This window comes from Lonchura striata, chromosome Z (assembly GCF_046129695.1).
Source record: "Lonchura striata isolate bLonStr1 chromosome Z, bLonStr1.mat, whole genome shotgun sequence".
In the NCBI taxonomy this organism is placed as follows: Eukaryota; Metazoa; Chordata; class Aves; order Passeriformes; family Estrildidae; genus Lonchura; species Lonchura striata.
The window spans coordinates 505,582-515,407 of record NC_134642.1 but is presented as its reverse complement, the minus strand read 5'-3'; positions in this window follow the sequence as shown (position 1 = coordinate 515,407).

Sequence of the window (9,826 nt, the reverse complement as noted above, 5' to 3'; positions counted from 1 at the left end):
TAAAGTGATGATGGGCTGCTGCACTGTACTAAAAGCGACCTTTGTTTTGGACTGGCAGGTATTGTAGAGATTACTTGGTTGCTTTTTCAACAGCAACAATATTCAATTTTCCTGTGCCAGAAAACTCTTGTTCCAACACACTTGGTTTTCCTGGACCAAAGATGTGATGCTGAGTTCCAGAGCTATGTCTTTCAGCACCTTTCTGTTTTTCTGCCTGCCTCAAATTCCTCACACCAGAATAAAACCAAAGTTAATTAAAATCAGGAACATTTTGGCTGAACAAAGTAGCAGAGGTTCCTTGTGCTTTTGACAATTCCTGCTCTGGGCAGGACATTCATTCCTGTCCTGGGCTGAACATTTGGCTTTGAGTTCAGTATTCACAAGGTTGCTGCATGCAAAGCCTGGTGTGTGGGACACACTGTCAGGAAGGAGATTACTAGAGATAAAAGGGCCCCTTAACAGTGACTAATGGCCCAGCCCAAATATTAGTTTTACACTTACGTCCTACAGATCCGTGTCTGAGGGAAACAGCAGCTGTTCCCTGCACTGGGGCCATGAGGAGGAGCATCCGCCGCTGCCCCTCTCAGATCCTGCTCTTGGTCACTTCCAGCAGGTATTTCCAGTTCTGCTTCAGGACTTTTCTCCTTCATCCTCTCCTTTATTCCTCAGTCTCATCTTTCACTCGTGCTCCTTCTCTCCAAAACAGCAACATGCCCTAGTAAAAAATACACTCCTTTCTGTCCCACTGCTCCTCCTCTCCTTCCCAGCCTCTATTCCTGTTTGTCTTATTTTGTCAGGGTTTGGGACACCACTGTTGTACATATCAGTAATTCTGTATTTAAGCAGCTCTGAACACACCTATTTATTCACATTCTTATTTGATTCATTCTCTTAATATGAAGAAACTGGGAAATAATGCAGATAGTCTTCCTAAGCAATCCTCTCCCTGTTCATCTTTCCATGGTTTTCTCTATCAATTAATCCAAACGGGGGGGAAAGAGTTTAATTCTCTATACCTTTCAGCTAATCTGGAATCAAAAGTAATTTAGATGGTAATTTTGAAAATTATTAATTTGAGGAAAGGGCAGATGCTGCAACTTGTACGGTTTGTAGGCAGGAAGTAAATGGTGGCAATTCTTCATGCTGAAAGAATTGTGCCTTTCTATGTCAAAACGTGGAGCGTTTCTTCTTTTTCCTTATTTCCTCCCCCATTTAAGTGAAAAACTTTCAGACAAAATTGATAGAGATCTCCCTAGGCTAAAGGCCTGTTTCAGTGTCAAGAAGGCTGAGCCCAGATCTTTTGGGAGTTTCAGTTTCCTAACATCGATATCTAGGAGAGAAGGAACCAACAAATCAATAGCAGCCACAGGTCCAGAGATAGCCCTTGGCAGAGGGATACCTGTGCCTTCGTGCCTCCTCATGCAGCAATGTGATTTCAGATGGAACACTGTTCACTGAATCAATTAAAGGGGTGGGTGCATGTTGTGCCAGAACCTTTGAAATTCTCCTAAGAACAGGAACATTACCAGGAGACTCGTGTGTTTGCGTACAGGTTTCTCCAGGGAGCATTTCTCTGCCCAGGTACTTTCCTGCCGCAAGTTTGGCACTTGCTGGAGAGAGCTCAGCTTTAAATCAGGCTCCATTCCAACTGAATTGTTAATCACCACAGTTGGAGTTAGTGCAGCCCAGCAGAGAATTCCACAAAGATAGAGCAGTGCCTCATTATTCCCTGGTTAAGGGATCCTCTCGTGCTTAGAGACGTACAGAAATCCTAAGGCAAATTTCATGGCGAGGACGTGGAGGTGTGAAATTTTTCCTACTCCAGCTATTCAAAAAATATTTCCTGCGCATTGCTCTTTCAGGCTGCGCTCCATCAAATTCATGGATTTTATACAAGTCCATGTTTCTGTAAAACCTCTCCTCCAAGCATGGCAGGGATGTTTCCCATGTGGAGAACAGCTCTTTTCCCCAAGTTGTGAATTCAGGGGCTGACTGACACAGAATGGGGCCCTTGACTCCATCTGGATCCAAGTCTCTTTTTCCTGAGCAGCTCCGGCGTTACTACTTGCTTCTGCCAACAGATGGGGAGCCACACCGCTGAATTCCGGCTTGAGCTCCGGGAACGGCACGGACTGAGCTGCTGCCTCCCGGCTTTGCTGCTCTTCCTGAAGGAGCACCTTTGGCTTTATGCTTTAAAAGCGGTAGAGCCACACGCTGTCACTCAGGATTAGTTTAGGAAGCAGGAGGGAATGGAGCTCCTGGGATCTGGGAAACGACAAATGCTGCAGCGTACAGTGATGCATTGTTTTCATTTTGTTTAGTTTAGTTTTGCTTTTTAGGTGTTTCGTTTGTTTGGTTTTTTTTTTTTTTTTCCAGTAGAAAGTTTATTTTTTTTGTTATTTTTCTTTTTTTTCTTCCTATGAGTCTGTTTTGCCACAAATCAAAATTTTGGCTTTTCTGGCTGTCACTCTTCCTTGCTGCATCTTGTCTTCTGTGATTTGTGATGTCTTTCCTTAAGGGAGCATTCTTTTTGCTTAGCTTTCACCCAGTGTATCCCATTGTTCAGCTCTGGGCAATTGTTTTGGGATATTATTGATTTTATGACTTGCATTGTTGTCTGCACAAAACCAGACCCATTTGGGGCAATTTGCTGCACTCATACTTTCTGAGGGAAGGGAATGTGTGTTGGCTTGACTAGAGCAGCAACAAAACCCTGCTATTATTTTATGTGGTTTAAAGAGGGAATCCATCTCATGTTTCCCTGGAGGCACTTCTGTGATCAGGAATTACTACAACATTACTCAGAGCCCTTTGTGCAGGTGTTTACTTTGGGATGTTATCCCAGATAGTGACATCGCTGTTCTCCTGACTGGCTGGCATGCAAAAAAAGATGGGAGAAACCAGTCTGCCAGGCAATTCTAGCTGTAATTCCATGAAAATTCACAGTAGTAGGGGTATCCTCCAGGAGAGAGCACGGTACATAGCAATAATATTACTTACAAGTTCAAAGCATTGTACAAAGATTAAATCATCTCTGAAGCAACTCCAAGTGATATGTCCTAGTGAAGTGATTCCACTGAAATTCTGCTCACACAGCAGCAGGCAAGAAATGCAATTAAGGAGAAGAAAGTAAGAACACCAAGACAAATTGTGGCTGCAGGGTATGCATCCAGATGCTCCTAATGGATTATTCTGCCCTACAATTGCTCTCTCACCACATGGGCTTCGCGTCTGGGCAGGGAAGCAGCGGATAAAAGGAATGTTAGGTTATGTGGATTGTTATTTTTACTCGATTGCAGGAGCAGTTTGCAGGAGGACACCCAGCTCTGTGCACAGGTTTCCTGCAATGGTTCCCTGCACACAGGAACAGGTGAGGAGCCACTCGAGAGCAGGCAGGTCCTGCCATGGGACCTCGCAGTTCCCCTGGGACTGGCAAGGCAGCTGTCCCCAGGATCCACAGGGTTTCTCTGCCATGTAGCAGCATCCCTCTGCTTTACCAGAGGCATGTGAAAGTGAGTCACTTTGTTTGTTTTTGAGGGAAGTTGCTGCTTTTAGCCACCTCACAATGTCATTCGATGCTATGTGTTCATGACTGGGCCTGCACCAATAGCCATGGATGTATATATAGATATACATGTATGTATGTATGTGTGTGTGTGTATATATATATATATATATATATATATATATATATATATTTTAGAGGCATTCTAATAAAGTGGCCACATACATACATATAACTTATCACAGCATCCTTTTATCTTTTTTTTCTTTTCCTTGGCTTAGAGCTCCCATGGTTCTTTTGCAGGCTCCATATACACAGGAAAAAGAAATTCCTTCGGTCTTTACACCAAGGAGGGTGCCTTATGGAAGTTGAAATTCTGTTCCCTATAGATGTGGCTTAAAGCCTGAAATAAGGGGGAAATATTCCAGAAAAGGAATCACTGAGCAGAGCTCATGTGGAATTATGGCAAAGATTGATTTGAAACCGAACGAGGGCAAGGAGTGGCTGCCCTCTCCTCTGACTTTGGGAGTTGGACTTTGCTGGTCCCTGTGGATCCCTTCCAACTCAGGATATGAGGATTTATGATTCTATTCAAGACTTAAAAATTAATATGCAGAGAAGCATGTGCTAACTAGAAATTCACTCACTCACTCATCCTACTTTAAGCCCCCACTACTGCTTAAAATGGCTGATTAATGATGTTAGATAGTGATAGCATTCATTTGATTGAACTCCCAAAGTAAGCAGAGTGGGAATGCCTAAGCACTGGATTGCTGGTAAATATGATTTATGCTTTGTGTGTGCTGCTCTATAAAAATGTCAGCAATCTTGATGTAGGCCCATCTGCATGAAATCTGTGCACTTTCTTCAAAAGTGCTGCTATTTGGATCAAAACAAATCCACAATCTGCTCCTGTTATAGGTGTGTGCCCACAGGAGGATGCACCCAGCTCTGGCTGATGAGAAAAGAGGCAGAGCCCTACCACAATCCGTGGGGACTCCGTAAGGATGTGCAGCCACCCACAGAGTTACACGTGCTGTAGCTTTTGACAACACAGAATACCTTCCCTGATGTCTTTTTTCTCTCTCCACTAATCCTCCTCCCACTGAGCAAGAAAAGTAGCTGCACAGGCTCACCCAGATGCCACACTATCAGCCTTACTCTAGAATAATTTAACACATCCCTGGAGAACTGTTCCTGACTCTTGTTTAGGGAGGCTGGGAATCGGGTTCCCTGCAGTGTCCAACCTGTACCCTCGGATAAACAACACATTTAGGTTCTGCTTGATTACTGTTTCCTATTCTTGCTGTCAGAATTCCTGCAAATTGTTGTCTTGCCAGAGAAGCTCCAAGGAGCCTCACTTGGGTGGATGGAGCTGTGCTGTCCCCAGCTTCCCTCTGCCGTGCGTTCATGGCTGTGACTGTGCTCAGAATTTATGAACAGAAATGCCAAACATGTTTGTCTGCTACAGAAATACCACCCTTCTGAACCTCAGGTAGCCTCACACGGTGTTTTTGCCAGATCTGTGCATCTTCCTCGCTGATGAAATTTCATCTCTGGATCTGTGTCGGAGGAGTTTGCTCTTTTGAGGATGGTTTGAGTACATGAGGTATGTGATCCTGTCCCTGGAGAGAATGTTCTGCCACTGGCATGAGCTGCTACCTGGAGCGTCTTCTGGCAAGAGGAGGTGTCACTCACTGCATCCTTCTGGCTCTTCTTCCCAGAGTACCAAACGGAGATGAACATGAAAGCACCTGCAGAACAGTCTCCACATGATGTTCACCAGTTCAGCACTGAGTTTCATCTGTGGCCACTAGAAGTTTAGAGAGTGCTATGAAGAAGTGTAAGCTTACAGAAATCAATAGTAAGGCAGATAAGGTTTTATAGCAAGAGAAAACATCACAGGTTTTGTGTAATCTGGCACTGGCCATTTTTGGTTTGCCAGGGTAAGTGTCTCTACTGTCTGTGTCTGTGATTGAGGAAAAATGTCCATGAGTGTAATTCAGTGGCTGGGTGGATTGAACTGATTCCTCTTCAGAGCCTAAGCTGGCTCTGTAAGTATAAACCATACAAATTCCTCCTTTTTCAGGGTAAGTAATTACTTTCAAAGTAATCTCAGTTTTTACATTTTTGCACAATTCTTAATCCCATTCTATTATTTCCTTCTATTTTGGACACATTTGGAACCTGTGCCACTACCTGACCCCACATATGTGCATCAGCTCCATGACTCACCTTTGAGCATTACTTATTGCACATGATGAATACTGGGTTTGTGTAACAGCTCTCTGGCAGAGGGGTTATTTCCTCAAGTTCTGTGTGAATTAGAAGAACCTGGGAAACCCTTTGTAGACTTGCTTCATGCTTTAGTGTTTGACTCACGACTCTAATCTGGTGCCATCTTCATGGCTTTATGTACCTCTTACCCGCCTACAGCTCAGATCGATTTTCCTCCTACTCACCCTTTTGCTCACTCCTCTCCTCCCAGTTCTCCTCTAACTAATCCCTCTTGTTTCCCTCTGCTCTGTTTTGCTTGTTCCCTCTTCTTCTTCCCTGCTCTGTGGTGCTCAGCCTGTCCAGCTGGGCCAAAGGTGCCATGTGGGCCTTACAGCCAAGGGGGAAGTGCCTTGCTGGGCTCCTGAACAGACTGACACCGAGTCCTTCCAGGAGTATTTTGGAATAGGGATTTTCTTAACTGGCATTCCTTATCCTACACCAGAACTGTCTTGTACTGATAATCCTAAGCAATTAGTTATTAGGCTGTTTGGCATCTGTGTTTTTGGAGAGAGATTCTGCATTTCCCAAACGGTCCCCAGTCTCTGGGGAAATGTTGGGCAGCTTGAATTGAAGTTAGACAAACAGCGTAAGAGAATAGGGAAAAATACTCTGGCTGTTTTGCACACAGCTGCTTTCACAGTATGCCCCTCAGCCTGCAAGTGAACCGTTTATAAAGATATTTCCACTAAGCACAGACAACTGATTCATTTCCCTACTGCAGTCACACTCACACAAATCCTAGTGAAACACTCACACATTGACATTTTGCAATTTTATTGCTGCAGTACCCACTGCTGCAGTGGGTTAAAGCTCCTTGGGAAGTTCAGTCAATAACTTGTGCCATGGCAGTTTGCTTGGGTTGAATCCACAGAAAGTTTAAAAACCAACACAAACCCAAATGGAACCAAGCAGCTTATTGAACGGGAATATCCAAATGCCTCCGTGTGAGTTGGTGGGATGGGTGCCACATCCTGGCAAGCACTTCAGGGATTGGAGCCGAATCTTTCACCCCATTAAGAGGGATGCTGCTGCTTTCTGTGCCCAAGGATCTTCCAGGGTTTCCACATTATGATTATCCTTCTTCTAATGAGCATGCTTAATTAAAGAGCAGGTATTTCCTAAAAGATTTGATTTGATTTGATTTGATTTGGGGACATCACCTGAAGGAAACCACAAAACATCACTCTTTTCCCAAATCTTTATAACCCTGTATGGAAATGGTTGAAAGCTTCTTACAGCAGTTTTCAGGAACACCTGTCAGTTTTGTCTGAATTCACACAACTGAAATGAAGGCACAGAAATTATAAAGCTCATCGCTGCTTTTGAGAGAGGGATATCAAACCTCTCTCTTTTGGACAGGAACAAAGATGGGGGGCTGAGATCTCTTGCCAAACCCCACTGAAATAGTTTGGCTGTTAATTAATTGTATGCTTGACACACTTTAAAGGGTCTAAAGGTCATGTCTTGGGGATCACTCTGATTTCTCCTTCAGACATGGTCAGGTGGGACTGTGAGTTTGACCTGCCTTCAATTCAATTCAAAAGAAGCAAAAATCCTGAGGCTGTCTGGATTTGAGGCAAGTGAACGAATTCTCCTTTAAAAAGATGACATTAAAAGTAGGGGTAGCCCATTGTGAAAGAATCTGTCCTCCTGCTTCCAAAACCTCCCTGGAGGAGGAGGACTTGTCCTAACTTGGATAAAGCTCCACAAATCTACTGTGCTGCTCTTGGCATTTGGAATGGGAGAAGCCATTCCATGCCCTGCAGACACAGGAGAAATGATTGTCAGCTGCAACCCAAACACTGGGGTTACAAAACCCAAAGTGCAGGAGAAATCTCCACCCTGAAAGGAGATATGCATGCTGATTTGGAATTCCAATGGCATGGGTGGGGTGAGTGTGCTGATTACAGTTTTGGGCAGGAATGATAGAGGATTTACAGAAGCCGGGCTCCTTCCCAGAGCTCTCCAGTTTGAACACTGCTTAAAGGTCTGCAGAGAGGGATTTTAGTGCAAATTCCCTATCGATAATCCTGCACAGAATGAGCAATACAGGCGACCGTGGCCCAGTGTTGGGGTGGAGTGGTGACAGCTCTTCAGGTGGCACACCAGCTTTAGTAGGATGTGAGCTAAGAAAAGCCATGTTTGCTGGGGTAGCCCAATGCTGAAAACACCAAATCTGCAGCCAAAAAGTGCTTCTCAGGAAGGTGCAGGTCTGTTGTCTCTGGGTTGTGTTGCTCATGGCTCTTACTCCCAAAAAGCCACCCTGTAATGGGCTGGGAGGGGAGGAAAAGAGGATGAGGATTGCAAAGGCACTGCTTAGAGCTGAAATGGGTTGTTTGAAAGCTCTCACAGGTTAAGGAAAGTTGGGGATCTTGGGGGGACTGGATGTGCTACAGATTCACAGCAGGAAAGACACTGAAGGCAAGGGTTATGAACCTGTAAAAGCAAAAATCCCTGGACAAGATGGACAGCTGATACTCCCTATGTACCATAATATAAGAACCAGGAAAAATCAAATTACAAAATTACAGAGAGGCCAACAGAAGGAGCTAATTTTCCACTCTGGCCAGTTCCAGAGACAAGAGACCAAGCGTGATGAGCCTGAATGTTAATTACACCACTCTTTTAGGTCTGGGGCTTTTTCCTCCCTCAAGGGGTGAGCAGCCTCAGGAGCACTGGGGAGAGCTCCTGTCCCTGCAGCGGTTTGTGGTGTGGTGGAACAGGAGGGACAGCATTGCTTGGGAGATGCCCCAAAGATTAGAGGCTCGGGGCCTGAGAAAGCTCCTGTGGCTGATTCTATCCCCAAGTCTCAAGCCCAGGTCTGTTGGATGGTCACCCACCCAGACGGGCGAGTGCCACACGCAGCTGGGACTCACACACTGCTCAGTGAGCCTGACACAGGGTAAAGCTGAGCAACTTTACCTCCATAAATGCTTCAGGTCTCATTCCATTTTCCTTCTTTCTCTCTTTTGCTGTCCTCCCCAGGGATGCCTGTGATTCTCAGTACCACACACATCCCAAAAAACCCAGACAGAATGCGAAATCCAAGTGAAAGGAAGAGTCCACAGAACAAATCTCATGGTGTTTGGATTGCTCGTGGGCTAAGCAAGGTAAAACATCCTCAGGTTAAGTACTGAGCTGGAAGAAAAGCCCGTGACAGCTCTGCCCAGCTGCCTCTGCTCCCCGGGGACCTGGCCCCTCCACTCCCACACTATCCAGAACACTTCCATGCTGCGGGGGACTGGGAGCTGGAAGGAATTGTCTGGAAAATAGGCCACTGTTATATCAAAAGCCTTCCAGAACAATTAGCAGCCCCTGTCCAAAGTGTTGTGGCACCACACCTCCTGCAATTCTATTATTACTCTTTAAATAGCCCCAAAATGTTGGTTTTTTCCTTTCCTGTAAACGACCAATTGCTGCCAGGAACACAGAGCTTCTCTCGACTTCTCCAGGGTTAATCTTGCTTTTCTTGCTCATGCCTGCAGTGTTATATCGTCACTGGAAACTGAGCAACAATTAACAATTTATGTTTTGTGGGAGCTTGTTTCAACTTGGCTTACAGCTTTGATGAGTTTTCTATGACATTCCCAATAATACATTATAAAATAGTGACAAATTTTGAAATAGTTAATCTTTTACTAGTTTTCTGTGTTCTGAACCATGCTCAGCCCCCAGCCATTTCAATAATGCTTCAAGGAAGGTATATGCTGAGAACACAGAGGCAATTATGTTAGTCCAACAGCAACCTGATAAAATATTAACATTTCTTATGAAATTTTTCCAGAAGAAAGGAGAAAAATCATCACTAGCGAGAAGCTTTGCAGTGGGAAAAGCCTTTTTTCAGCAAAAAATTGTTAAGTAACACCATTAAATATTGAATGATGCTGAGGTGTGTCTGTGCACAGCCTCATTTCAGCCCAGTGTGATGCAGATTTTATTTCCTCCTCTGCAGAAATCGTGAAATCCTGTTTTAAACCACGATAAAAGAGCCAATCAGATAAAATCTGTACCTTGCCACTATACTTTTATGATTTGTTAAGTTCA